Source organism: Dasypus novemcinctus, chromosome 3, assembly GCF_030445035.2.
Source record: "Dasypus novemcinctus isolate mDasNov1 chromosome 3, mDasNov1.1.hap2, whole genome shotgun sequence".
NCBI classification, from domain to species: Eukaryota; Metazoa; Chordata; class Mammalia; order Cingulata; family Dasypodidae; genus Dasypus; species Dasypus novemcinctus.
Window position 1 is genome coordinate 24,270,018 of NC_080675.1, and position 16,326 is coordinate 24,286,343.

The 16,326-nt window shown below is 35.8% G+C and overlaps 1 pseudogene; it reads right to left on the reverse strand.

Annotated features, from left to right (window-relative positions):
* Window positions 1-15,595: 15,595 nt before the first annotated feature.
* Window positions 15,596-16,091, reverse strand: LOC101416942 (translationally-controlled tumor protein-like; annotated as a pseudogene).
* Window positions 16,092-16,326: the final 235 nt, after the last annotated feature.

Sequence of the window (16,326 nt, forward strand, 5' to 3'; positions counted from 1 at the left end):
AAGGGTAGTACTCTTAATGCAAAAAAGAGTATATTCATTGAGCTCAAACATTTAGAGAAGAGCAATCTCTGCGTCACAGCAAGAAGTCCTCCCTTCCTCGCCACCTTGCTTCAAAGAGCTGTCAGGTCGGGCAAGGGGAAAAATGAAACAAATGCTTTTTCTCTTTCAATTTCCCAGCGGGGGAGCACTGTTAAAATGCCAGCCATGCCCTGCTGCTTTCTGCATCAACAGATGGCAGACGGCTGCATTCCTTGTGTTTGTTTCCCATTCAGCAAATTGCAGGCCACATCTGGTCTAGTCTGTGCTTGGTCTGAGCAGATGGGAGTTCACATACTTTATAGGTGACTTGCTTAAAAAAATACTGGAAAAAAAAAAGGAGTGAAAGAGAAGAGAATAGAAATAAAAGAGAACCACAGAGAAGGCTTTAAAATGATGACAAGGAAAACTGCACAGTTGGTATGTTTTCAGTATCAACAAAGCATTTAGCCAGATCCCAGCCAACAATGAATTGGACAAAATCACACTTGGAGATAGCCAAGCAATCAAGGACAGTGAAAAATAAATTTCCAGATGTAGCTAAGATAGACAAATCAATTTACCTCCAGAGATACTACAACTTACATTTTTCCTAACCTGAGTTTTACAACTAAGTTATGGGAAAATCACTAATGATTGCAATTTTAAAATACATTTCTAGTACACTGTTCTAAATCACTCTAGTTCCTATTGGAAGACTGTTATAATTGACTAACATACCACTAAATGACATCCTTGTAAAACAGTTGACCAGAAGATTCTGAGAAATTATATAGTTCCTGAACTAAATTCTCCATGTAAAAAAAGTAGTTCTTCTACTAGGATGCTTGTGATATTCACCAGTTGTAGTTATTAAGCACACAAGTACCAGATCCCCTACCACAGATTCTGATTCAGTGGTTATAAAATATTATTTCTAAAATTTACTTTGCCTAAAAATTAGCTGGAGCATTGGTTAAATATATAGATACAGAATCTCAGTTTCACCTTCCATGATTCTGATGTAGCAACTTTGGAGAAAGAATTGATGATGTGCATTTTTAACATATATATTCCAAGTTTTTCTTATGCCAGTGAAGTATGAAAAACACTGGCTTGCTGAGCTTCCACTTTAAAAAATCACCCAGGTATTTCAGGTGTAAAGATAAGTATGTTAATGTCTGGCTTGTAGTTGCGAGTTTGGAAAAGGTGTCTGAATTGTATAGCACCAAACCTAAGGTAAATATTTTATCATTGAAAAATGACTTTTATTTTAGATCATTCTCAGTTACTTTGAACACTCAGAAAGAAGAAATAGGAACAGAGCAATACATTTAGTAAATAAGTTACTTTTGTATAGGAAAGAGAGGAAGAAGAATGTATATTTGTATTCTTATTCACTTTTACAGTCAATTCTGAAATAACACTTTTTTTGAAAATGTGAATTTTTTTCCAATATAATTGGTATGTTAGAGAACAATTTTAGCGTAATGTGAATTTCACTTTTGCGTATGCATTATTTTATCCCTAAGAAACAATAGGTAAATGTAGAAAACTGGTCCATCAGAACTGAGCTACACACACAACCACCTTAAATATCTACCAGCTACCTTAGCTTTATAGAGGTACCTCAGTTTTGTAGAGGCACTGGGACAGGGTAATATATGGAGAGGGAAGACTTGGGTCAAAGCTGAAGAAGACCCAGCAGAAGACATCCCTGGCAGACATCATGGCCAGCAGACCACATGGCCATGAGACCCTGCCCAGAAACCTCCTGAGTGGAAGGTTGCTGGAAAGATCTTGCATGACCCTGGCCATGAGATCCCATTTGGAATTCTTTCCAGGGTAAAGAAGAAGCCCAGATACCTTAAAACAAAAGGCCTCACTATTGGGTCCCTGAGAGATATCAGGTGGGGCAACCAAACAGAACAGCAAACAGCTGGATCCCCTCCCCAACATCATGAAGGGGGAGGAGGAAAGACTTCAAAAAGGCCTGACCTGGGGCCCCACATGCGTGTCTCACTCTGCAGCATACCCACAGTTCATGTCTAAGACTGTGTACTCTTTTCTTGTTTCTTAATAAACTCTACTCCTTTGCCTACCCTGTGACGTGTCCTTAAATTCTGTAATACGACATAAGCCAAGAACCTAGAAGCCCAGAACCCAGAGCCTTCGGCTAGCGGTACCTCAGCTTTGGAGAGATACCTCTGCTTTGTATTGGTTATGAGCTACACCCATCCACATCTGGAGTTACAACTTTCAGTCTGATTTCAGATAATAACTGTGGTGGCTGTTCTTAAACTTAATCCATTCCTTTAGGCATGAATCCACTGTAAATAGTACCTTTTAAAGAAATTACTCCAGTTAAGGTGTGGCCTAACTGAATCAAGATAGGTCTTAATCCTATTAATGAATCCTTTATAAACAGAATGAAATTGAGACACACAGAGAGAGAAAGCCACAGGAAGAAGGCAGAACTTGATTGAACCCAGAAAACTCAGAAGAGGCCACCATGTGCACTGTCATATGACTGAAAAGCCAAGGACCAAGGATTGCCTACAGCCAGCCCCAGAATACCTCAGTCTGCTGGAGGAAAGCATTGCCTTGATGGTGCCATGATTTGGGACTTCTCTAAGCCTCAAAACCATGAACTAATAAGTTTCCATTGTTTAAGTCAACCAATTGCATGGCATTTGTTTTAGCAGCCAGAAAATGAAAACAGCTACTTTCTACCACATTAGAAAAACTCACAAGATACAACCTTTCAGACAGCCCCATGCCTTTTCCTTTCTCTAATTTTCTCACTTGTTTTCTTAGCTTATTTTTTCCTTTTCTGATTTTTTGCTCTTTCCTTTTTTATCTCACTCTATTTACATTTCTGTTTTATTCCTTTCATTTCACACACACTGGCAGGCATGGGATCCAAGTAGATAGGCCACCTATAATGTGAGCACCCATTTTCCCAAGCAAATTTTAGGTCTTTTTCACAGTAAGGAGTCATTTATCACTATATTTATGCATTTTTAAATCATTTAACATTTGTCAAACTAGTTGCATTACCAAGATATACTATTGTAAAAGCTTTTGAATGTTTTGCCTCTGATCTCACTAAACCCCATGCCTTTTTAAAATAAGGTTTATTTTTTAGAAAAGTTTTAGATTGACAGAAAAAGTGTGAAAAAAGTACAGAAATCCCAAGTACTTCAAACCCAGGTTCCCCACTTATTAAGTTCTTACATTAGTATGGCACATTCGTCACAGTTAGTAGACCAGTATTATATACAATTATCAATTAAAGTCCATACTTCACTCAAGATTTCCTTAATTCTTTACCTAATTCTTATTTCTGTCCCCAAATCCCATACAGGAAAGCACATTACATTTAGTTATCATGTCACCATAGGCTCCTTTTGCTGTGACAATTTTTCAGACTTTCCTTGTTTTTGATGACCTTGACTGTTTTAAAGAGTGCTTGTCAGATATTTTTGCAGAATGTTTTTCATTTGAAATCTATCTGATGTTTCCCCATGATTTGACTGGGAATATGGATTATTTGAGAAGATCCCAAATGTAAGATGTCATTTCATTACATCATACTAGAGATTCATACTATCAGCATAAGTTATCACTGTTGATGCCTTGGTCATTAGTCTGAGATAGTGTTTGTGAGTTTACAACACAATGAAGTCATTCTCCCTATCTCCAAATATTTTCCATACTGTACTCTTTGGAAGAAAGTCAATGTTCAGCCTACAATTATGCAGTTTGGAATTATAATCCACCTCTTTATGGACAGATTGCCTATTACACTGTTTGGAATTCTTCTGTACAGGATATTTGACTCTTCTCCCCATGTATTTATTGATTAAATGAATTATTTATATCATTGTGGTGAGATTTATTCATTTATTTGTTTATACTTTTAGCACTTTCTTACTTTCTGGCATTACAAGATGATCTGGAATCATCTTGCATACTTTCTCCTCAGTACTAGAACCAGCCATTCTGGTTCCTTTTATAGGAGAATGGTGTTTAAAAAAAAAACAAGATTTACATGCTATATGTGCTTGTTAAATTACTGGAGTAAACTTATCCTGAGACCTGTGTACATGCTCATAACTACAAATGTATCTATATGTAATTATTCATATTTATAGTATGATAAACTGAGGTGTTTCACTGTAATGCATTATCATGTGAATCATTCTACTTTCCTCCATTTGCAAATCTGTAAACTCCTACTACAACAGTGAGAAAACTGGCTTTCACCATCTGCCATTCATTTACTAGTTTAACCCACTGTGCATATTTAGCAGTAAGGGAAATATTAACTTTACTACTATAGGAAACAACTGCATCAACTAAAGTTCAATGATTAGTTACAGTCTCTTCTGCCTTCAGTTTTAAAAAGTTTATTCATTTCCATAGTTTTTGCATTGGTAATTTTTTTCCTGTGCCCCTTCTATGAGGTAGTTTTGTATATTTGTAATATAGTTTGATAACTTTGCACATTCTGTATTCCACCCTGGCATCCCCCAACATCCCTATTTTTTTTTTATAAATTTGCATAGATTAAAGTTTATTCTAGGTGCTGTGAAATCCTATGGATTTTGAAAAAAGCAGAGTGTCATGTATCTCCAATTATAGTATCATACATAATAGTTTCACCATTCTAAAATGTCCCTTATGCTTCACCCATGCAACCTTCTTCTAACCAGGTTGACACAACATTAACCATCACAATCCACCTCTTATCAACTTGGCAGCCATATGCATCTACTTAAACCATACTTAATCACTAAATAAAAACAAAAACAGTCATATTTTTGTGTAACAATATTCAATTGCCCTGTGTACAACTGGAAACACACTAACTCTCCCCAGAATAGGAAGAGTTAATATCTTACACTTGATATAGTATAACTTAAAACTATGATATCAATCTAATACAATTTATGTCATATGACAAGGGCATAAGATAGGGAAGAAAACAAGGCTATTTGCTTTGTGTATATATACAAGGATACTAATAACAAAACAAGGAAGAAATATTCCTAACCATGACAATCCTTATTTCTGTACCTGGTAACATAGTTATAGCTGATATTTCTAATTAATTTCTTCCATTATCCATTCCATATTATCTTTTCTCTCAGAAAGCACTTGGGCTTACCATTGTTCTTTGTCCAATGGGATGACTCAAACCATCATCCTAGAAATTCCTGGGTCATAGGTAGACTTACTTGTATTTGATTATTGCAGTTTTCCAATGACCTTAATCACAGTGCATGATAGTATTAACAGATATCCTTGGGGACCTCTTGTATTCCAGGCAAGCTGTTTTTTTTTTTCCTTAAGATTTATTAATTTATTTATTTCTCTCCCCTCCTCCCCCCACCCCAGCCCTGGTTGTCTGTTCTCTGTGTCTATTTGCTATGTCGTCTTCTTTTGTCCGCTTCTGTTGTTGTCAGCAGCACGGAATCTGTGTTTCTTTTTGTTGCATCATCTTGTTTTGTCAGCTCTCCGTGCGGGCAGTGCCATTCTTAGGCAGGCTGCACTTTCTTTCACGCTGGGCGGCTCTCCTTATGGGGCGCACTCCTTGTGCGTGGGGCTCCCCTACACGGGGGACACCCCTGCATGGCAGGGCACTCCTTGCGCGCATCAGCACTGCGCATCGGCCAGCTCCACATGGGTCAAGGAAGCTCAGGGTTTGAACCATGGACTTCCCATGTGGTAGACGGACACCCTAACCACTGAAACAAGTCTGCTTCCCAAGGCAAGCTGTTCTTAAACTCTATTGTGTAGTTGCAGTCCCATTTCCTCTTGATAGTTAGGATCAATCTCCCCAGACAATGCAGTAATTCCCTTCTTTGCCCATTGATTCAGAGGCAAGAGTAGTCAAAAATGGCAAAAAGGTCATTTTAACTTCTAGCTCAATGGAATCATTGTTGTGTCTCCTGGAGGAGACATTCTTCTTTTTGGAACAAAGACCTGTAGACAAGCAAAGCTTAAGTTGCAGGGACAGGAAGCAAAAATATTCTTAGTATGTCACTAGGGGTACTAGTGAGTGGTACCTTTCCCATTTCAAACCTTCTATTTCTAGAGTCATGAATCTGGCTATGGGAGAGACAGTATCATACCATAGATGTTGCTTTAGAGCCTATGTAAGTGATCTGGAGAAGATTGTCACAGCCCTGTAAGGTATTGCCATACAGTTGACACCATCATTCAGTCTTTAAAAGACCATTTCACTGTTCTATCAATCCAGCTGCTTCAAGATGATAGGGAACATTGTAAGATCAGTGAATTCCATGGGCATGTGCCCATTTCTGTACTCTCTTTGCAATGAAATAGATTCCTTGATTAGAAACAGTGCCGTATGTAGTACTATGAAAGAGGATAAGGCATTTTATAAGTTCAGAGATGGTAGATTGGTCAGGAGAAATAAACGTGGGGAAGGCAAACACATATCCAAAATATGTGTCTTCTAGTTAGGAACAGAACGTTATCCCTTCTATGATAGAAGTAGTCCAATGTAATTAACCTGCCACCAGGGGCATGTTGATCCCCTAGGGAAAAGGTGCCATATTGGGGACTGAGTGTTGGTCTCTGCTACTGGCAGATTTGGCACTCAACAGTTGCTGTGACCAGGTTGGCTTTGGTGAGTGGAAGTCTATTTTACTTCTAGGTACCTGACGATCTAGCAGTCAATGCCATTGGTCTGTATGAGTCAGACTATTTTAATTATTGCTTTCAGTCTGCTATCCATTATGGTAGCCAAACCTACACTGTATTTGGTGATTAAATGCTGCCACTTGGCTTCTGACAACTTGAGAAACAATCATTCTTATTGTGTTTAAGGAGCCAAGTTTAGTGGCAGCAGTTCCCATAGTACAATCGGACCTAAAAAGAACAATCACAGACTCGTCAGTGATAATAGAGTTAGTCTCATAAATTTATTACTCACAGTCCTGGTGAAAGATGCATCCTCTGGACATTTCTGAGGTGGGTGAACAGATTTTACATGATAAATCCATTTAAACATTCCAATTTTTCTAAGCCTTTTATTCCCTCATTTACATTATACCAGGGTAGTTCTGGCATTTCTAACTCAGTCAATATATGCCACTTTTTAGTCCATTCTTCTGGCAACACCCCAACAAACTATCAGAGCCCTTTCTAACCCTTTAAGCTACAACACTGAATCCAGCATCTCTCCTTAGTGGGCCAACATCAATAAATTCAGACTGATCCAATTTTAAGTTCTTTCCACAATTCTCCCACATGCTTAATACCCATTCCTCCACATATTCCCGATTTCTTTCTGTTTAAATTGGAAAATCATGCAGTTCTTTTGGAGTGTAGTACAATTTCTCAATACTTGCACTTTGGATCTGTCACTTTGGGGCCTATTGGGACTTCGGTCTAGTTATTGGTCTAGAGGTAAAGAGGGTGGAGTGTGAGTCATGAGAAGAATTAGAAATATCCTGCAAACTACCTCAGGATATAGTATTGCAGTTTCATTTGTCAAAGGAGCATTAATCTCTTCAGATGGAGGAGTGAGGGCTGTTTCCTCAAGGGAGGTCCTTACCCATTTATCATGCTGAGTAGGGTTAATCCTTAGGACAAATGGGAGACCAGGAAGTTGGTTCCTCAGGGAGGACCATCACAAGTTTATCTGACAAAGACTCAGCAGAATTTAATATTTCAATGTCCTCACCACCACTATTTCAACCTACATATCCCCATGCCAATTTTTAGGACTCTATTCCTTTCCCAATCTATTCCCTCATTTTAACAGCAGACTTCCTGCAATATTGGGAATTTAACTTATTTTGTAATTCAGCCACCCTCACAATGAGACTGTGGATCTGGTTGTTAAAAATCTCAAGTCTGTGGCTACACAAAATATTATTTCAGGGCATGCATAGAAACTTTCACTTCCTTCATGTATCCAACATATTCAGGAACACCAACCAACATTATTATACCTTTTAACTCCACAAATCTCTAAGGTGTCAAAAACACTCTCACTCAGAGCCTTGCCTCTTATAAGTTTTAAGTAGTAATAACCAGTGGTGATATCTTATGTATCTCTATCTCATGATTGCTAGAAAAAGAGTCATTTGTGCCTTTGAACCTAGTCAGATTAGAGAACTATTTCCCAAAATCCCAGAACAGAGTCAGAAATCTCATCCTTAGGATTCTGTTTCTCCAGAATCACTACTGTTACCAAAGCTGTATTAGTCAGGGTTATCTAGGGAAACACACACACAAACACACACATACAGACACACACACACATACATATATATATGTATATTATGATATATATATATATATATGTCTTATAAATACTGTGGTATTTTTTATAAAGATTTTCTTAAGTGACTGTGGAGATGGTCAAGGCCAATTTTTATAGGGCAGGCCACAAGCTGGGAACTCTTATAAAGATTTCTGGTGAATTTCCCAGGCAAGGATTTATTGGGAAGCAGTCCCAATGGAGAGGGTCTGAAGAGTAAACTTCAGTTCACCCCTGGCAGAAGCAGTCATGAATTTATACAGTACATCTAAAAGCAGGAACATGCTTAGTCAGTGGGAGTGGGTTTGGGCTTGGGTAAGACCCGACAGCCTATAGGGATGGTTAGGGAATGGTGGGCTAGAGGCAGTGAATTCTAGGGGTGTAGGAGGGATTGGTGGGGTCATGTGGCTTCTTTGTCTATTCTTGGGAGGAAATGAACTATATCTGGACATGTCTGCTCAGGATGGGGGTCTGTTCTAAATCATGGGATGTGACTCCTTCCGAGTGAACAGCTGGTCACACTTCCACAATGGGACAGGTTAATAATAAGCTTGCAGCTTCCGCAAGTTGTGGCTGTTATGGGGGCTAGCGATGGGACCTATTTCTGTCAATGTTAACTGTAGGGTTTTTTTTTTAAGTATTCTTTATCAAGAGGAGGATGTTCTTCTGTATTCCCAGATTGCTGAAGGTTTTTCCATAAATGAATGCTGGATTTTGTCAAACACTTTTTCTGCATCAATTCATTTTATTATATCTTTTTTTTTTCTTTAGCTTATTGATGTAGTGGCTTCCATTATTTTTATATGTTAAATCAGACTTCAATACTTGGAATAAATCCCATTTGATCATGATATATATATATTATTGGATTTGACTTAATATTTTGTTGAGGATTTTTACATCTATGTTCATGAGAGATACTGTTTTATAGTTTTCTTTTCTTATATGCCTCCATATTGTTGTGCTATTAGTGTAAAGTTAGTCTCATAGAATGAGTTAGGAGTGTTACCTCTGCTTCTATTTTCTGGAAAAGATTGTATAGACTTGGTATCATGTTTTCCTTAAATGTTTGGTAGAATTCAGCAGGAAACCATTTAAGCCTGGCAGTCCCCATACTGGAAAGTCATTACAGTTTTGATTCACTTTATTTTATAGATATAGCCCTATTAAGGTTATCTAATCTCCTTTTGTGAATTTAGGTCATGTGTGCATTTCAGGGAATTATATTGTTTAATTGAAGCTATAAAATTTGTGGCATAGAGTTTTTCATAGTATTTCTTTCTTTTTACACCAAATAAATCAATAGTGATTCCTTCTCTTTCTTTCTTGATATAGATATTTGGTGCCTTCTTTTTTCATATTCGTTAGCTGGGATGTAGATTTATCCACTTTATTGATTTTCTCAAAGAACCATTCCATTTGTTTCATTTATTTCATTTGTGACTTCCTGTATTGTTATTAATTTCATTGATTTCTGCTATTATTATTATTTCTTTTGCTTCTATTAGGTATAAATTGCTCTTTCTTCTCCAGTTTCTTAGGGTAGAAGTTAGATTTTGATATTAGATCATTCTTCTCTAATATATTCATTTAATGCTGCAATTTTTCCTCTAAATTCTTTTATGATAACTCAAAAATTTTTATTAATTTTTGTCTGTTTTTTTTTCACTTAGTTCAATGTTTTTAAATTACCTTGAGGCTTTTTCTTTGACGGATGTGCTATTCAAAAGCATATTATTTAATCTTCAAATATTTGGGCATTTTTCCAGATGGCTTTCCATTGCTCATTATTCCTTTTAATTGATAAAGTGTGCTTAATGATGAAGAATGTGACCTCTTTTGGTGAATGTTCCCAGTGAGAAGACTGTATATTCTGATGTCCCTTGATATTATATTCTGTAAATATCAATTAAAATGATTGATTGATAGTACTGTTGAGATCAACCACACCCTTGCTGGTTTTCTGCCTAATTAATATATCAACTACTGAAAAAGGAGTGTTGAAGTCTCCAAATATGATAGTGGATTTGTCTAATTCTCCTTAAACCCTTTGAGATTTTCCTCACATATTTTTGACACCATGATTTTAGTTGTATATATATTTAATATAGTTATGCCTTCTTTGAGATTTGACCCATTAATCATCTATGCAATGACCCCCTTTATCCCTAAATAAGTTTCCTTGTTCTGAAATCTGCTCTCTCTGAAATTAGTGTAATCACTCCAGCTTTCTTTATATTCAGTTTGTTCAACTCTTTCTTGTTTTAAGGATGGGACAGATGACTTCCAAGCTCTTAATATGTTGGAGGTGAAACTGAGCCTTTTAGTTTTTATTGCATGATTTTGCACAGTACAGTGATTTTAAGAACACACATTTTGTTTTGTTTTTTAGCAAAATTGACTATGTTTGCATTTAAAATTCACTGAAGATATAAAGAATAAGCTAATAAATGGGGATATGTACATACAATGAAGAATGGAATTTATGTAGTTAAGATAGAATTAAGAATTGGCCATGTGAACAAGTTTATCCTGTTTTCAATTTTGCATCATGTGAATATATCATATAGTCAAAAATACAATTTCAAAGGAAAGTTTACTTAGAATTTGTACTTTTTGCCTATCTGAGAGATTTGGTAGGAGATTTGACCAACCATAGTATGCCAGGGAAAAATCCAGTATTTTATGACTTAGGCAGAGACAGTCACTTTCTATCCCAATCTCTTCAGCACTGAGCTGTACTAAGGTTTTTGCTAGTCTCCCTTATAATGTGGAGTACCCAAGGAAATTACCTTTTACCAATAAAATTAGGAGAGGTGACATATGCAAATTCCACCATCTTTATTGTTTTTAAGAGGAAATCCCAGTGTTGGCCCAAATCATGTTAATTCTTATTTTCACTAGTTTGAATGAAAGTCACCAGAGTATCCTTGGAAGCCATATATTGAAAGTGACAGAGTTGTACCAGCCTAGTTACCTGGACTACTTTATGAATCACAGATGTTGCGCAGGCTCAAATGCTCATCTTTGAACCATTGCATTGTCATTGAGCCCATTTTTACAACAGCTTGGTCTTTTCCCTACTTTTTATAATTCTCTTATAAGACCTTGGGCTACTGAGATTTTAGCTAGACTCTAGAAACTTTTCTGTCTTTTTCTAAGTCAATGAATTATCACAGAACTTTAGAGCAAGAAAGGACATTGCATCCTCAAAATTGTGAATTAAGTATATGTAGGTATTCAGGTATAGAATCCACATGGTTTGTGGTATTTATATTTAGCAAGTTTAACACACTTACTTAACTGGGATCTCCTTTTCAGTGACCATTTGGATTTCTGGATAAGTTAAAGGAAATAATGGCTAGTTTTTTTTTAATATTAGCTTAGCAGTGATTAATGTCATATTGTCTAGCAGAATCCTAATGAGATTATGCATAAATGGTTCTAATCATGCTTTAAAACAGACTTTTTCACAAAAATTTCTTCATTTGAAAAATCAAACATGATCAAAATGATCTCATTTGGTATTTTATAATATTCTCAGAGGTTCAGTCTCTTGCCAACATGGTGACAACCCACACATTAGGACATGGGAAAGAAAAAATAGTTTCAAGAAGAAGCTAAATCAGATGAATCAAATTTTCACTATGATATTTTCTCTTAATCTATTTTGTCCTGGGAGGTGAACATCTAAACATTTCTTTTGGGCTGTTATTAAGATTTTCTGCCTACTAATTGAACGACCCAGCATTTAAATATATTTTTAGTTCTCCATGTCCAACATAAATAAAGAAGACTAATATTGATTATAGTATAGACTAACAGAAAGGAAAATCAACATATTCTAAGTCGAGAAAAGTATAACGTATTCTTGGTGATTCTATATAATACACAGAGAAATACTGAATTTAGGGGAGGGAAATTTAAATACCCATTGACAGATATATCTTTGAATAAAGATTTTCTATTTAATCTCCATACAGGCTCACAGAACAACTCTGGCAAAAGTTATCTTAAGCACCAAGCAAAAACACAGCTGTCTATTTCTAGTTTTAACTTAGGGGATTCATTTTGTCAAATTTTGCCTTTACAAAAAGCAGTAGCAATTGAAAAGCATTACTGCAAACAAATCCAGACCAAGAAGATAGTTCTAAAGAAAGAAATTAAATGCTTTTTGTAACTAATCAGAATGTCTCAAGAAGATTGGTCCCAGAAGTTTCAAAACTAGCATTAATAATGGCTTATTAGTGAAAACTTATTTTGCTCTTTATCTTTCCTTGTTGGTGGATTCACTTCACATACAATTTTCAAAGTAAGTGTCCTTAAGTGGTCATTATTTTCTCTCACCGCATTCAAAGGTATCATTTCATTTAGCACATGCATTATTTTATTAAATACATCTTTTTCTCTTAAAGAATTCAAAATTATATATTTTATTTAAAAAAATTTAAATGTAAAGAATTAAGAAAAGTATTAAATAATAGCATATCCCATGATCTGTAATCTCTTGGGTTTTCAATAAATGACGAAATTTTGAATTACTAAAATTACTATCATCATAAAACCACTCACATTTTAATGTTATTTGAATAAAAATGTGAATATATGGATGCCAACTCAGCTGGAAATACATTTCTTGGACTGAAACAGAATGTAAGAGACTCTGAACAATGAACATTTTTTAAAAATAATTAGGCCAAATTACTAATTTTGCGGAGAATGTAACTGAAGCTCTTTTGGAAAAAAACAAAGCAAAACAAAACATGATGGTGTTCTTTGTTCCAACTCCACATTGAAACAAAAAGGACAAGCTATAAATGTAACTTTTTGGACCTATTTCTCTAATTATATTTAATCATCAATTCCAGTTACTGTTTGGCAGATAATAGAGAAATATAGAGTGCATATTCTCACCTTGTCAATTTTGTCTCTTTGAACATTGATGTCCCGTTGTTTTCCTTATTTCCTCTTTAACTAAACTGATATGTTGTTTGTTGTAATTGCAATATAAAATGATTTCCTACTCTATACCTCTAGTCCTGATCAATTCATTGAGCTTCAGAGTTATGTATCCTAATGCCAACTTGGCTATCCCAGAAAAATATCAAACATAATTTGCACAAGATGGAATATACACTATTTCTAACAAACCATGATCTTTTCCTGGTCTTCCCATTCCCAGTTGGAGTGATTACCTTTCTAGTCACCAAAACCAGAAATGGGGGTGTTAGTTTTGCTTCATTTCTCTCTCTCAGTTCTTATGGTCACCCAATTGTGGAATCTATTTAACATATATTCAGTTTCATTCTCTCTTTTATCACCCTGTTATAGATATTCTATTTGAGGAACTGGCAATCTCTCCTGCACACTGCCATAGTCTCCTAATTTCCATACTTCTACTTTTTTCAAATTCACATTTATACTTCAACTTCTTGCCATATTTCATTTTCTCAATTTATGTATTTTCTGATATAAAAATCATCAATAATTTCCCTTCTCCTAATATAGGTTAATACCGAAATTTCAAAAACAGTGCACGCGTGTGCACGTGCACACACACACACACATGGTGACCCACATCACTTGCCTCAGTCTCTCTCCCCAGAGTCATCTTTCATCAGTTGCACATGATATAATGATACAGAATTGCCTGTACCTCTCCTATACATGTTGTAATATTTTCTTCCTTGGTCAATCTGTTTCCTAACTGTAATATCCTTCCCCTATATTTTTGCCTGGTTCCCTTCAAATCAATACTTGTGAATTACTCAGTTTCCATCTCTTCAGGTTGACTTTTATGAGGTAAACTCAATAGGCCAGATTAGTCCTCAGACCACAAAACAGCATGCTGTGTTGTGTCTCCCAGAGCCTAGTCTGTTTTGCAAGAGCATCATACAATGAAATAATTAACTAGTATGTAATACCTGAGTAGTGTTGATAGTAATGTATTGAAAATTAATTAAGCAAACATTTAAAAATGACATGACCAGCATCATTTGATAAAGAAAAAAATGTTACTTTAGTTTTCAAGTGTTTCATCTTTTTTTATTTTCAAATATAATAAATTCATTGAAATAAATTATAATCCTAATAATGAAATAATGACAAACATGTTCAGATTTTGGTTTTTAATATCATCTTCCAATAAAAGGTATCACAGATCCTTAAAAAATGACTGATTCTAGGATGGAGCAGAAAGTATACCTGGATCTGGATCATCTTGTGATGCCATAAAATAAGGAAGTAGTAAGAAAAAAAAAAGAAAAAAGATCGAGGTATGCCCAGCTGACACAGAAATCAAATGAAAGAACTTTCAATGTCTAAAACAAACAATTTGAGCAACAAATTACATATAGTATTGGATTATAAGTTAATATGCTAATATGATATAAATATCTGTGAGTTCATAATGATACAAATAAATGATTGAATATATAAATAAATGGGAGAAAAGATATAAACTTCCCATGCAGAAGAAACCCAAATAGGGCTAATGAAGGTATATAAGATATAAGATATAATGTAGATATCAAAACACCCTGATCTTTCTTTTTGAAATTTAAATTTCATGTAATTTTCACATTGCAAGATATTTTGATTTTTTTCAACCATTTAAAAATATAAAATCATCTTAGTTCATGACTTATGCCAAAACAGGTGGTAGAACAGGCCGGCTTGCCTGTCTCCTAGATACTATCCCAATACCAGGAACATTGTCACATTATTCCAGGAGAACACTGGATTTCTCTAGAATTTGTTTCTACTTGACTTATAAATAAGCTCAGACAATACCTGGCTTTCAATTGTATTATATTGTGTCTTTTTATCTTTTGGTAAACACTTTCAGAATTAGCTACTTCGCTTTGCACTGTTACAAACAAGGCCTCTCCCTTCAACTCAGAAGTAAGACTTTTGGTTCCTGTTTTATATTCCAAATCCAGGAGTATATAAATTGTAGACATAGTTATCTGAAGATAGTCTTAGGTTGTATAGCAGTTATCTACAAACAGGCTCCAGCTTCTCTAGGAAAATTACAGGATGAATTAGTTTAATTATATTAAACAAAGAGACATTCTCTCAAAAGAGTTTAAATGCATTTTTATTTTTAGACAACCTACCTGACCTGTTTATCTTTTAAAAAATGCCTCAGCTCCAAATAAATCAAGATCACATTAAATGAAGAATTCAAGGCAACATCAGTCCATCTGTGTTTGGATGTATGAAAGCAGAAGCCAGTTATGCTGACAGGTGATAGATCCAAAGTAACTGCCAAATTTGTTAACATTTCTCCATTTCTAAAACATCCTTAAAGAAAATCATATATGGGATTATACCATCCTCACTGTAATCCAGGAGAGCATGTGGATTCATGCTTTCACGAATAAAGGACTGAAAGTTGGTGAAATTAGTGGAGATATTCTTGATTTGTTCTGCAGCCCCTGCGGTAAGAGATTTAGTCTCTCTGGTCTCTGCTCTACAAGTTTGCCTTTGATTGATTTCATGTAATCTTTGATGTAAGTCTTGTAGGCTTCTTTTGTGAAGTTGGTTTCCTGCAAGCCATGATTCATGACAATATCAAAACCAGTGACCATTCTGCTTTCAGTACCTTCACCCTCAGGACCTTCGCCGGAGGCACTTCCATCAATCATCAATGTTACCTCTTACTGACCATCTTCCCCTCCATCTCCAGGCACAGATCCTCCACGATTTCCCAGACCTTGTAAATGTCAGAGAACATCTCATCACGGCTGATGAGGTCCCAGTTGATGATCATGAGGGTGGCTGGAGGGCTACATGGCAGGAGCCCAGAGCATGGGGCTCCCAGAACCCCTGGAGCAGTGTTGGGGGAAATGGGGAGCAATCCAAAAAGGCCACCTGTGCTTTCTTTTATCATGTCATTTCAGTTAGTGTATTTTAAAGATAAATGGATGTTTTTCCTATCCCACTTGACTCTAAGCTCCTAAAGACAAAGTTGTTATGTGTCCAAGGTTTAGCATAGTGCCTGGCAC